This window comes from Zonotrichia albicollis, chromosome 10 (assembly GCF_047830755.1).
Source record: "Zonotrichia albicollis isolate bZonAlb1 chromosome 10, bZonAlb1.hap1, whole genome shotgun sequence".
Classification (NCBI taxonomy): Eukaryota; Metazoa; Chordata; class Aves; order Passeriformes; family Passerellidae; genus Zonotrichia; species Zonotrichia albicollis.
In genome coordinates this window covers 35,930,211-35,944,291 of record NC_133828.1, presented here as the reverse complement: position 1 = coordinate 35,944,291, position 14,081 = coordinate 35,930,211, and the positions used below count along the sequence as shown (strand labels likewise).

Here is a 14,081-nt window from a genome sequence, read left to right as displayed (position 1 = left end):
ATTACTCAGAGAAATTTAAATGTTGAAGGCAGCTATCCTCACCAAATTGCTGGGATCCACCTAAACTGCTGAATTTTTACTTCAGATTCCCATTACCCTGTGAGGAGATCTTTTCCTTCTGAGGCATCCCCTCCATTTGCTGTTTTCCCTGAGACTCTGGTATCTTCTGTGCTGAACAGCAGCACTATCCCCTTGTCTCTGAGTCTCCTATGCATCACTGTTCCCAGTTGTGTGATGGTGGTGTTGCACTTCATACATCTCTCTGTGTGGACAGAAAGCTTAATTATGGCACATTAAATGGAACAATATGTAGAGCCTGGGCTAAACTCTGGGATATTTTTAGTCTTTGTTGGCCTTGTCGTGGCCCTTGCTGTATTTCTCTGGGAAACAGTTGCTGAGTAGCATCATTTAGCTTGTCCCACATAACTCCAGGCTCTTGGAAAGCCAGTTTCCTGCCAGGCTTGAGACTTCTGGGATGGCTGTTTTCCCAGTGGGAATGTGCCCATTTTAGCATATAAGACCTCATGCTTTATTAATGTTTTGATGAGTGTTTGGGGTGGAAAGGCAATTTCAGAATTAGTGTTGTATTTGGGGGGAGTAAACGCCCAAGGTCAAGAGTTTAAACCATGGCTGGGTTATGTGTAGCCAACATCTGCATCCCCAAGCTCCTCTTGCAGAGCAATTGGATCACTGCTTTCAATGGTACCTGGTGCACAGATACTCCCCTGGAAAGGGACAAGAAGCATTCCTGTGACTGAAAAATGAAAATGCTATGGTTGGGTGGAGGACAGGGAGCCAAATCAGTGCCTCCATGGAGAAGCAGCCACCTTAGTGCCATGGTGGCTGACTGGGCTGGGCTGTCAGCTCAGGCAGCGTTCAGCTCTGCATGCCAAGCTGTTTGGGGAGAAAAACATGTTCTGGCTGGGGCTGTGGGACAGAGTCTGTCGTGAGGGGATGTCAGCAGATTTGGAGGAGGGATGTTGCAAGGGCAGGGTGGGATTACAGAGGACATTGAAGAGCTGAGGTTATGGAGTGAGTGAGCAGGGAAGCCAACCTAACCTGGATCCTATAGCAGCATGAGCATTGCTGCTTCCAGAACAGCTTGTGTGAAATGCTGGGGTGCAAAATTAGGATGCATGAACCTGGGGCCAAAGAGCCAGAGATGTGGCTCCACTGTCTGTCCAGCCTCGTCTGTCAGGTCGCTGTTCCACAGCAGAATAGGCAGAAGGGCAGATAAGCCTGGGCTGCCTCCAGCTCTGTGCAGAACCTCCCCTTTAGCTCAAACCTGAGGCTGATGGTTGGGCACTGAGATCTCTGGCTCTAAGCTGTTGTGCTTAAGTGCAGACACATGTTCTGCTCTGCCCATTGCCTCAAGCAATGGAAACCTCTAGCAAGTGGTTGAGGCAGCCATCTGGAGATGGTGATGTCTTAAACTGCTGTAACACGATTTGCAAGGGCTCGTCTGGTTTTTGAACCTATGGTATTTTTGCCTTTGCAATCTCCTTTTTCTCGCTCTGTGCACTAAAAGCTTTTTTTCTCCTTCCATTTTTTTTTCTTTTTTTTTAACATTTTGGTCTAATGAGAATTTTGTGTAACAACATGGCTCCAGGAACTGCAGCTTTATGAAGAAGAGAAAGTTATGAGAGACCGTATAAAATCATGCTCTATTATATTACATAAAAATTAAATAACACCACACTTCAGAGACAGAGAAGCACTTTTATTAGCTGAGAAAACACACATGAAATTTGAGTTTTACATGCAACAGCACACAGGGTGGGTAGCAGGACTGGGAGCAGAACAGACCTCTTCCATTTCTTAACACAGGGAGGGGAAAGAGAGAGCAGCTGAAGATCCTGAACGTAGAATTCTTCCTTTGCTGGGCAAAGAATTAAATTAAGAATTAGAGCAATTTATTTTCTGCAGTCATTAAACTTGCTTAGCAAAAGCAGACCTTGTATATTCTACTTTAAAACTAATTGTCCAGTTTTAAAACTTCTAAGAATCCAGGGAGTGAATTTAAGACATAGTTTTTTGAAGAAGACACTGCTAGTCCCAAATTGAACCAAGACTTAGATTAATCACAGTCTTCTGTGCAATAGAAGGCATTTGAGAATCCATCTAGTTCATGGGAAAGTGATCTTGGAAGAGCAACAAATAAATAATGTGACCTTTTGACTTTGCTAGCCCTGGAGCTGTGGTAAGTTTGCAGTCAGGCACTTGGTTCCAGACAGGAATTTTCATTGCTGCAGTGAAGTAAATCACCATGAGGAGGAGGCCTCTTTGGCCCTGTCTGCATGGAGATATTTTCAGAGCTCTAATTCTCTGTGAGTGCCCCCTCCATCAGTGATAATGTAAATGAAAGCTGAATGGTAGAGCTGCTGAGGAAGCCTGAAATACTGGCATCTTAAACCACGCTAGTTGAGGCAATACCAGAAATGCCAGCTTTATTTCTGCTGTGGTCTGCAGTGGGTTTTGGCTAAATCCCATCGGTATGGGTTGGATTTATCCCCAGGGCAGATTTAGTGAGGGAACAAAGAGTACTGTAGTGCCTTTCCATAGCATCATCTTGATGTGGCACTTGTAGGACAGATTCTGTTTGCCATTCATGTGCACATATCTTTAGTAATTCAAAGAGGCTGAATTAATGATGGGGAAAAAAAATAACTTTTGGAATAACCATTGGTTTTCATGATTATTAATTCAATGATCCTTAGAAACAAATGGTTTCTAAACCTTATGTTTGGGAAGGGTAATTTCTCTGAAATTAATGTGCCTGAATTTTGTTTCTTTGTTTTGCTTCTGTAGCCAGGCAGAGCTGAGTCTTCCTCAGTCTCAGTTCACATTTCAGCCTTTCCTGGAGCTATATCCTGTCCAGAGCTTGTCTTCATGAAATTTGTGAGAACATACTTATCCTGGGAGCTTCCACTCTTCTCTGCTCTGGATAAAAGCTGGTCCATGAGTTCTCAAGTTAGTAGGAAGAAGAGAAAGTCATACTGCACGTTTGGTCTCATTTCCTTAGGAACCAGGCACAGCACTCATTTTGTGTAACTATAGAAACCAGCGCTTTAAAGAAATGACCAGCCAGTGCAAGATTTGGGATAAAATTGAGCATTGACAATGATGGTTTCTCCTGATAGGTCATCATGCACAGGGGAATAAAAGGCCTGATTACTACTGAGGCTGCTTGAGGAGACAGTCCAACCAGGCTGGATGTTGTTTTGTTCTGCTTGATTGCCATGGTCTCTGTGAGGGCTCAGCATGACACACCTGTCATGTGAGGAGAGTAAGAGGGGTTTGTGCTCTGTGTAGTCATTTGCCAACTTGTCCAAGGAAAATGTGGGGAAAACAGCTTTTCTCAGCATTGCAGCTCCTGTTGGAGAACTTTCTGCACCAACAGGCTCTTTCAGTTACTCACTGGCACAGCTGCGTGAACAGGCATCTGTAGCAAATGTTCCGTCTTTGTCTGTATGGGCTGTGTGGGCTCTGTCCCTACCCTCAGCACAAGACAAGCCATGTTAAACATGCTGAGAATCCATTAAAATGAGTCCATTTCCTCTAGTGTTTGCAAAACTGGTGCTCTCATCACTGTCATTCCTGGAAGTCTATTATGGAACTGTTCCTAGGACTCAGCTTTTGGGTAGTAGAAACCCCTGGAAAAGTACCACGGCCTCTGCTGCTGGCTGTAGAAACCTCCTCTCCTTCCTCAGCATATGTGCACAATCTGAACCTGTGAAATGCTGAAGAAACAACAGCTATAAACTCACTTCTCTGAAATACTTCCTTTTCCTCTTTTCATCCTCTCCCATCTGCTCTTTTCTTGTGCTTCTCTTCTTTTGGTGATGACAAAGACCCCCCATATTCATTCTGTGGTTTTCCTCTCCCTCAGGCAGCCAGTGAAAAGTACAAATGGTATTTGATGTAAATCAGAGTAAGATTCTGCTAGGTTCCCCCTGCCCCCCTTTCCGTGCTCTAGGCATTAGTATAATAAAGAAGGCAATGATTGTTATTTAATTTACATTCTTTAAGGCTAATGCCTTTGACCTGAGAGGGATGGGAAAAGACTGGTCAGTGTGGCAATGTGTGAATGTCTTCAGTCTGGACTGAGGCTGATTTTTCATGTATTTAGGCAAAGACAGGAATGTAGCCCTGCCTTCCTTCTGCCGATCATCCTCACCTGCCATACCCTCCCTTGTCACCTCTTTGTGGGCAGTGATTCATGGGCTCCCCAAGAACACGGCAGCTGCTGCTGGTTCCGGTCCCAGGGATGGTGATGACAACTGCAGCAGTGCTCCCCACCAGCTGAGAGAGCTCCTGTAACTGGCCAGAGCAATCACTCGGTGAAAGGAGACATCCCATGGCTGAGAGCTGTGCCAGGGATTTTCTTCTATGCACAAAAAAGCCAAACTAGAAGAGCTGGGTTGGCCTGACCTGTCCCTGTGCATAGGGAGTAGAGTCTAATCCCCCACTGTGTTGTCCACAATATTTCCTCCTGCACTGGCTCATTTCCCCATGATGGAGTGAAGGGAAGCAGCAAGCTTCGTTCTGCCCCTTGTTTTCCCTCTAGGGTGGCTGCACACAGCCTGATGCTTAATGTTTCTTGCAGTGAAGTGGATACAGCTTTTCTCTGGCAAGACTGAGGGAACTGGAACTGCCTGTGCCACAATTTGTTCCTTGGATTCTGCTCACTGGGAAAGCTGGTGCCAGCCTTTATCAGAGCACATGATGTCTTACAATCAAGATGTAAGTGATTGCACTATTAGGATTTTTTTCCAAGTCAAAAATGGCCCTCCAATGATGTAAAATATTTCATCCTTGATCCTACTGTCATGGGTGCATTGTAGTTCTTCTGCTCCCCCCTGCACATCTTCCATTTCATATTCAAAAGTCCACCAATTAACTCATTTACCATGTTTTCTGTCTTTTAAATATTTCTTAAATTTCCATCACTGGGAAAACATTTAATTGCCCTAAGCCTGCAGCATGGTTTTGAGTCCAGTTTGTTGAGGCTTTGAGGCCAGACAACTTTATTAACAACAGTGGCTTGCTTTGCAGATAAATCCTCCTTTTCAGAGAACATCTTTACTAAAGAGTTTCACAGCTGATTATGGACACAAATAACTCATCAGAAAAAGTTACTGATACTCAGTGCTTGGCAAGCCCTGAGTCATTATCCAGTTAATGCTGTGGCATGGTGCATTTCCAGCTGTGTTGCAGTGGCATGCAGACCTCAGCAGCTGTTGCAGAGCTCATCAAATGGCTGTTGAGCATCATCCTTGATTTGTCATAAACCTGAAGGTTTCTCTGGGGAGTGAATGTTATCGCCTGCCACAGCCTGGCTACACTACAGTGGTGCTCCAGCACTGTCGTTATCTTACATACACTGCCTGTTTGAATTCTTTCCCTCTCCCTTTGCTTTCATTATTTCTCCTGTTTGTTGGGATAGCTGGGGTCAGATTATTCATAGCCTTATGCTTCTAATTGGCTTGTCTGAAAATGCAGTCTGGTGTATGCTTAGTGCTATCTGGCTTCATGTCTTCCTCTCCAGATGAGTTAATATTTAAAAAAATATTTAGATGCCTAATAAAGAGTCACAGAACATTTGGTGAACTGCTCAGGTACATTGTGCCTACAAAGAAGAATGGAGTTTTAGGTGTAAGTTATGGTATGGATAAAAGCTATGTTTTATGGAGGATTTTAATGTTTGCACTTATTCTGAATAGGATCAAACACAGACAATTTCAAAACTGAAAGGAAATTCTTAGGTGAGGGAGGAAGGGAGGGAGGAAGCTTTTTATGGAGTTCACAGAAATGCTTTGTTTTAATAAATGTTTATCTTCGGGTGCGTAATACAGAACATGCAGAAGCAAAACCTTATTTCAGAATGTTTTATGCTTCTCAAAGCTTCTCCATGTCTGATTTTCCCCTTTTCATAGCTTTCCCAGTTTTCTTCCCTTTTTTGTCTTTAGACACAATTTTAGCAGAACTGATAAGGTACCACAAATTGTTTTGGCTCAAGGAAAAATAATTTTCCAAAGATTTTCTGACCACTTCAGCCTTACTGCTGCTGGAAACCCTAGTTCAGTACTCATGTGCTTCCTAGAGACTTGAAAAATCAACCCCATTTTCTGCTGCAAAAGGTGTTTTGCAGATGCAAGAGATCACAGTTAAGTTTCTGATCCTGGTGGCCAGATTGCTTCAACCCTCTGTGCTTCACGAATTTTGTGATATTATGTGAACCACCAAAAAGTTGTTTTTCTTTTTGGCTCCTATGATTGTCTCTGCAGGATCTGAATTATTGCAGTGCCAAATTTCAGAGCTCAGCTTTTTAACTCAACCAACACCCCCTCAATCTTTTAGTTTGGAAATACCTTGTTCAAGTCCCTGCTAAGTGGCCCTTATGTTTGTATGGAAACCTTATCAAAAGCAATGTAAGTCACTCCTGGCCACATCCCTTCATCTCTGAGAAACACCTTGACAACAGTATTTTTCCTCCCTTAAGTTGCACTGTGATTGCAAGAGATTTGCTATGCTCACTTCCAGGGACCCCCAAGTGTCACAGGGGAAAGAATTTGTGTGTTTTCACAGAGAATTGTTAATTTTGTGACTGTAGTTCTTGCAAAACTTGCCTGTCACCATGATTGGGCTGTGAGTGTCCCTGTGATTGCTCCATAAATAGCCTGGGTGGACAGCGACCAAACAGAGCACTTAAGCAGTGAGGACTTTTCTGTTGGGCCTGCTGGGTTTGTGCAGGTTGTCATTGTCACTGTCACAAACAGGCTGCAAAAAAATATTTTCAGCTGCTTGAGATAAAATGGGCAGAGGTGGAGACTTTGTGTTGGCTCGAAACATTGAGATGCTTTCAGGCCAGGAATGTTCTTTCTGCTGCCAGCCCCCTGAAGACTTCTTTGGCCTGAAGGCTCATGTGTTACAGCTTATATATCAGCCCAATAAAAGATTCACTATCTGCCTTTTCTTGCTATCAGTCCATCTCCTAAAAAATGTTGCTGCAGCGAATAGTGGCTCATATTTGATTTCTATCCAGGGTATTTTAAGACTGCAAAACCATGTGGCAGGATAGGTGTCTGTCTCAGTGCTATCCGCTGCCTGTTATTATGTGTGTTTGTATTAATGATGAGATATCCTGCAGCATTAGTTGATTTAAATATTGAAAACAAATGTTCTCCTATTTCTCTGCCTTGGGGCTAGGAGTGATTATTCCAGCCTCTTCAGTGTACAGGAGTCTGCATCTGTTGAGGTCTCTGTTCTGCTGTGAGCCCAACATATGAACTCAGTTTGCAAATTCATCTGAGAAATGCTAAAATCAGCACCTAGTTCTGCAGGCACCTATACCAGTACTATCCCATGGAGAAAATCCTGCTTTGCTTTAGAAATGCAGGTTTTTTTGGACTTGGCCACTTGGGTCAATATCCTTCTGTCCCTTTATTGTTTACATCTTGATGTTTCAGTATCACCAGGATACATTATTATGACCCTGGGAGGCAAACAGTCCACTGCTGATGGTTTTTTTTAGTAACTTGGCAACGTTATCTAAAGCAAAGCAGACTCTTGAAATTGGGACATACTGCAATTCACAAGGACAATAAAAAGTATTTGTGGTACAGGGTATTTTGCACATTTGAAATCTCTGTTTTATCAATCTTAATCAGAATAGAGTGCCTGGAGCAAAAGAAATTGCTGTTTAATATTTCTGATAAAAGTAGTATTTGCAAAAAAATACATTTAGAAATGGTATAAGAGTTTCACACAGTAGCCTTAACGATGTTGATAGTGTTGTTTATAAATATGTGGTTAGGGAGATATAAAATTGTAGATCATTGACTTGCTAAGTTATAATATCATTTTCTGAGCTATTTAGGTGTGTCGACTGAATGAATGTTTAGAATCCATGCAGCACATGCAGTAAAAATTTGCATGAAGACCATATTGATTTCAGGTGCAGGGGAAACATTTCAAGGCAGAATAGATGAGCTGCTGGATTTATCTGTATTCCAAGCTGTGAGAATGCAGAATTTGCCCAAGGGACCCCTTCTAGTCCTAATGTGAGCTGGTGCAAGGCAGGGGGAGGCATCGCATACGAGATGTATCGAGCAACGGCAAGCTGCAACTATTGGGTTTGGTTCCTGGCCTCTCCTGTGTATCCCAACGAGGCATTCCCTGATGGATTCCATCAAATAGCCTCATTCCTAGCCCTTCACACCAGGGAAAGCTGCTCCCACAACTACACCCAGAGAGGTAGAAGTAGATGTTACTCTTCAGTTCACTTGTGACGTCAGTCTAGTGCTGAGTCACCAGCACTTTTTGGTGGCTGCGTGCTGGTTTTGGCATTGGGGGCTGCAGAGTTGGGATACCAGCAGCAGGAGAAGGCACAGCCCTTGCAGAGCAGTGGCTCAAGGGAGAACCTACATCCCTAGTGAGTGGGCAGTGAAGAGAGCTCAAGGAAAACAAGAAAGCATGGGGAACGTTGCTATTACTTGCAGAAAAGTAACAGGAATTGCAAAAAACTGATGCTTATGTGGTGATGTGCCTTTTATGATGAAGTGCCTCAAGTTGTCAAAATCATTTTGAACATTTTGTTTCTTCAAGCCAATGTCAAGATCTTTTTGTGTCCTCAATCTGGAGCTCATTAAGTGCATGACGCATGGAAAATTCTGTTTATCTCTTAATAATGTGATACTGGGGAAAACAAACTCTTAACCCCATTTTCTGTTGGACACCTTCTGTACTCCAAATTCAATCTATTTTCTGTTGGACACCTTCTGTACTCCAAATTCAATCTATTTCATATATGTGCACTCAAATATTTGTATATATGTCTCACTGTGTCTCAGTGTGGATTTGAAAGTTGTTCTGTGCAGAAATCTCACCTGGGTATTGAGAACAAAATACATAAGCACAGAGCTCTGTCCACCTGAGATGGCCTGGGATGGAAACACCCCCTTACTGCCCGTGTTACAGATGGGTATTTCTCTGGAGGGAGATAGTGAAGGATGCAGTGCATTTAGGAGTTTGTTGTTGCCTTGCTTCAAAGTGAGGAGAGAATCAATAATTTGTTAGGCAGTGAGCTGACGTCTTGTCTGAGTGCCAGCTCTGGTGTCCTCCAGGATAAGCTGCCAAAATGTCTGAGGGAGCAAAGCGGGATGTAAATTCCACAAGTCATTTTCCTGAAACTCTTATGTGGGAAACCTTTAGAAGCCTCTCAGTGAGGACAAAATCCTTCCAGGCTTAATGCTTGTTTGAGCAAAATTCCTTCTGAGGTCAGTAGACCTAATCCTGAAGTCTTATCACTTGTTTACCTTGATGGGATTTGAGTGTGTGGGGGGGGAACAGAGGGTCTTGGGACAGGGTGTGCTGGAAACGCTGTCTTGGGAGGCTGGAAGCAGCCTGCCAGGCTCTGCAGAAATGCATGTTTGAAAGGAAGGTTTGCTTCAGTAAAAATCACCTTGGTTTCCCACTTTCTAGGCAGTGGTAGAAAGGGCAGGTGAGGATCTGTCTTTCCTCTGAAGGCTGTTTGGTGCCTGTGGGTGGCCCAGCCCCATCTCTCAGGGACGGTGCATCTCACAATTCCACGTGTGTGCTTCTAAAGTGGTTTGCATCTCAGACTTTCTTTTGCATCCTAGATGGAAAAAGCCCCCCAGGCTGGCAACCCCCTCATATCTTTTTAGTTGTAATGTAGCCCATCAGAGTGATAAATAGTGTCAGATACAGGAGGAGATGAGAACTGAGATGTTGGTTTCTCTTATGCTTACTGGAAGACAAGCTCTGGGTTTGCCGTGTGGCTCTGGGGGAAGAACTTTGCAGGGGCCTTTGGGGCAGGTCCTGGCTCTGCTTGCCCCATGTGCTGTCATAGTGAACCCCCATCAAAGGCCCCTTGTCCCTGCACTGCGAGTCATGGCGTGCCAACAGTGCCCTCAGCAGAGATTTCTCCTGCCTGTCTCTTTCCCTCCCCTCTTTCTCCTTGCAAATTGAAATCTATCTCCTTTATAACAGACTCAGCCTTTATTAGCCGAAGATCATGCCTCTTTATTAACCTTTCAGTAAGGCTACATCAGCTGAGTGAAACACCATTCAGCAGGGCATATGGTATCATAAAAGTCACTGCTGGTGTCACACAGCTGTGTACAATTTTGCTTGGTTTGAGGCTTTTTGCTTTTCAGTAAAGAGATGGAAAATGTTATTTTCTTCTTTTCTGCTTTCTGGTGAGTGACTTATAAACAGTTTGTGTGAAATTGGCTCTGGAAAATATAATCAGAAAAATATATATAGGCTGTTGCATTGTTTTTCTGAATTCCAGGTCATGGTACAGGGGAGATTCTGTGGTAAAGTTTCATTAAAAGTAAAGAAAGAACACTAAAACTCTGCTACTGACCCAGTAAAAGTAAAACTTTGTCGAGACAAGTAACACTGGGCCATCTTGTATTTTATTCCCTGTTGCTTATCTAAAGCACATTACTTACATTCAATAGATTTCTACTTCTGGTAGTTTATAAGTCCCTGAGTTTAAGAGCCTTTGACTAATTAAGAGCAGAGAGATTTTCACCATGCTGTCATAGCCCTACTGGAAGAATAATTTTCAAGTGCTTTGTTCTTTGGGGGCATATGAGGCCAAAATTACAAATAAGTGTCTGTGTAACTATACAAATATACTTGTATACATAAATATGCAGACAGGTATGTATATACACACAGACATTAACATGCAAACATACACACACACATACATATATATGTCCATATCCATATTTGTTTTTAAAAAAAGCCTTAGAAGTGAACAGCTTTGGCAGGCAGAATGAAGGTACTGTTACCAATCTTCTAGGTGGGTCTCTGGTTGGGTTATAGGTTATTTGCAAGTTAACCATGGAAGAATTTCAAGAGGTTTGACCCTACAGGTGACGAAGCAGGTGTGATTGTGTGACTGCCTGTGCACACATGCGGAAGGCATGGGAGGGATTTCTGTGCCTGAACTGAGCTGACAAGTTTTCTTACTTCTGTCCGTTGTTGCTGATTTGAAATATGGGAGGCTTAGCCTATTAAGGTAGCTCAGAAATGTCTTTCCAAAATGGGGTTTGGTCCAGGACCAGAGAAAGACATACAGGAAAGGATCACAAGCGAGGAAATGACTGTGTCAAATTGCACTTGAACAGTGAAAAGGTAAAATGCATATGAAAAAAACAGCTAAGTTAAAAGAATGTGTAAATGAAGGGACAGGCAGCTCAGTTGAAACTCATAACTGCATTAACCTTACTGTTGTTTGGAGTCCCAATCCCACAGTAAATCCTGTACCCCAGAGCTGAAGATATAGGAAAACATAAGAGTTCTTAACTTCATTCCTGTTTGACAGCATAAGCCAGTGCCTCTCACACCACTGTGAACCTGATTGCCAGCTCTCTCTGCCAAAGGCTTCGGCAGTACTGAGACCCAATGGGTTTTTAATTCCATGTGTAGATGTTTGTGGTGCCACCAGGGAAGTGTCTGGTCTGAATCAGCAAATCTATCCTGAGATGACTGATGCAAAATGAAAGCAGTCAGGAAAAGTACTTGTTGATGGGAGTTATCAAAACACTCTTCATTTTAGTGAAGGTTGAAAAGCAGCTTAGTTGGGATAAGAAAATTTACAAATGTGTCATTATGCTGTTGCTGAGATCACACCTGTAGCATCATGCACCAAGATCATGCTCTTAATGTCAGAAACCAGACTCCAAAGGAACACTTCACCATTAAAGGAGATACAGAAGCAGGAATGAATTTAGCCAGTTTCATCTAGAGAAATGCTTAATGGCAGCATGATCATCTTAAGGGTCATTTAATACCAGGAAAAGGAAATGATACATAACACAAGTAGTAACACAAAGAACAGTGAATTCAATTTAATAAAGGGCACATTCAAATTGGAAATGAGGCTAAACTTTCAGATGGTTAGGGGCCGGCAGAAAAGGGAAATCATTTGCTTAATGAGGTAGTTATGACAAACTAGGTAGAAATACTTTGTTTTCTGAAATCAGCAAGTGTGACATTCAGTCTTTCCTGCCTGATACAGTGGGTTCAACAGCAGAGTCCAGTGGTGTTCTGTCAGCCTTGTCCATCATGACCATTAGTTGCATTAATAATCCGTGTTTGGATAAAGGCACTATGGTAGCACTGTAGAAACCTTCTTGTTTCTCTAACACCAAAGAAAGAAATTGGATATTTTGTATCTTCATAATATGAAACAAAAACTCAAGTGTGCTGTGGTTGTACAGGTGATGGAGATTTACAGCCTCATGACTTTTGTGCCTGGTCAAAACTGTGTTATAGAAAGCCTGGGGGGGACTCTTCATGGGGCTGTGGGGAGTTTGGGTGCTTCACTCTTCACTGTTTGAGGACAGTGGACACCTCAGAGGCATCTGCTGGAAATCCAACTCTTGTATTGCACTCCTGCTGTTCCCTTGAGGCAGAGCTGACCCCATGGCTGTTGTTACACAGTGGGTGATCTTAATTCCCGACCTGCAGGGCTTGCTGCTCCCAATGGGCTCTTGGGCTCCTGCCTGCTCACAGCTCATTTTAGGAGCATGTCTGAAAACAGCCTTGTCTCGGTGTTGCCAGGAAAGCTTTATGGAAAAGAGACAACAAATGCATACTGCCAGAACGTCACATCTGAGTAAAAGTGAGCCAAATGAATTTCCAGTGCAAGTTTACTAAAATTGGTGAACAGTGCAAGAACTGATACTGATATTTAAATCAGTGATTCTGATGCAATAAAGGCAAGTGATTAACAAAACTGTTTATCTTTTTGTAGCACAGATATAGAGTTGATAGTTCTTGCTTTATTTTAAATATACTGATAGGCACAAATTGATGAGGTTGCATAGGGATCCCAGCTAACAATTCATGACTGCCAACTGATGAGTTTTGCAATGTCTGAAAATGAAAGGGTAGCACCCCGTGCATGGAAGTGGTTTCTATTGTCCAAAACAGCTGATCATTACTGTGTTTAAGAAACAGAATTCTCATAAGGATTTGAGCTGCTCAAAATTTGATGCAATTTTTCCAGGACCTAGATAATCATCAGGAAATTAATGTAAAACTGTGATCTCATGTCATTTGGAAAATTAATGGAATAATCTGATGGGCAGAGCTTGCTAGGGATGTAACTGTACACTGGAAAATAAGTCTTTAGTCCTTGGTCTCTGTCAACAGCAGTGGAAGTGGAGAAGACAGTAGATTTTATTCTCTAATTATCTGAAATGAAAATGGGAGATGTCCTAAAGAGAAATAGAGTAGTATTGCTTTCAGCAAGGAAAATAGAGCAGCCTAAATACTAGCACTGGTTATTACATGCTACTATGGATGTGTGTGTTAGAGAGCTGGCTGAAAGATAAATTTATTCCTGTAAAAACATTGCTTTATAGAGATCTTCTTTGAGTTTTGAGATTTTCATTGGAGAAGTGGAAAATTAGCAGTTTCCACCTACCAGAGATTTTCAGATGGAAACCTGGTTGCTAGTCAAGTTTCTTTCCCCAGTGCAAATACATAAACACTTGCAGGAAATCATCTGTACTGCTGTGGACATTATTTCTTCTGCAGTACAAGTGAGTCCATTTTTGCAATCTGTCCTGTCTCTTGGTTCTGCAGCATCCCTTACTGGATGTATAAGTCACCTTAGCTGCAAACTCTCACTCCAGTTGTGAGATTTACAGTTTTTGCTTCTAGGTTTCTGTTGCAATCAAAAGTTTGCTTGTTGCTTGGAGAACTTGCCATCCCAGTTACTCTCAGATCTTCTCTGCTCTTTGGTGAAAATCAGTAACAAAGTGTTTGTGATTTTCTGTGGAAACAATGGCACCAGTTGCACTGGCAGTAAACGTCAAATAAAGAAGCTGTAAAGGCTGAGGAAAGTAAATGTGAGTTATCAGGAGTCAGCACAAGCGATTTTGGTGCAGTAACTCAATCTTGTTGGCTGGGGATAGTCACAGATTTAATCCAGCTCTCATATGAGGCATTGAAGCAGATGAACAATAACCTATGAAAGTTACACTCATAGTGTTCCAGGGCCATAGGAAAGATAACACTTCCATGGTGTTTGA

General features: G+C 42.6%; 1 protein-coding gene across 8 annotated transcripts in view; it reads left to right on the top strand.

Moving 5' to 3' along the window:
• Positions 1-14,081, top strand: part of SEMA5B (semaphorin 5B) — a 264,202-nt gene that overhangs the window by 56,363 nt on the left and 193,758 nt on the right. For 2 of the 8 annotated variants that reach the window (XM_074548798.1, XM_074548795.1), the window contains exon 2: positions 4,607-4,743. The exons of the other annotated variants lie outside the window; for them this stretch is intronic. The gene's annotated coding sequence lies outside the window, so the exon portion shown is untranslated. The remainder of the gene's footprint in view (positions 1-4,606; positions 4,744-14,081) is intronic. 8 annotated transcript variants of the gene reach the window in all.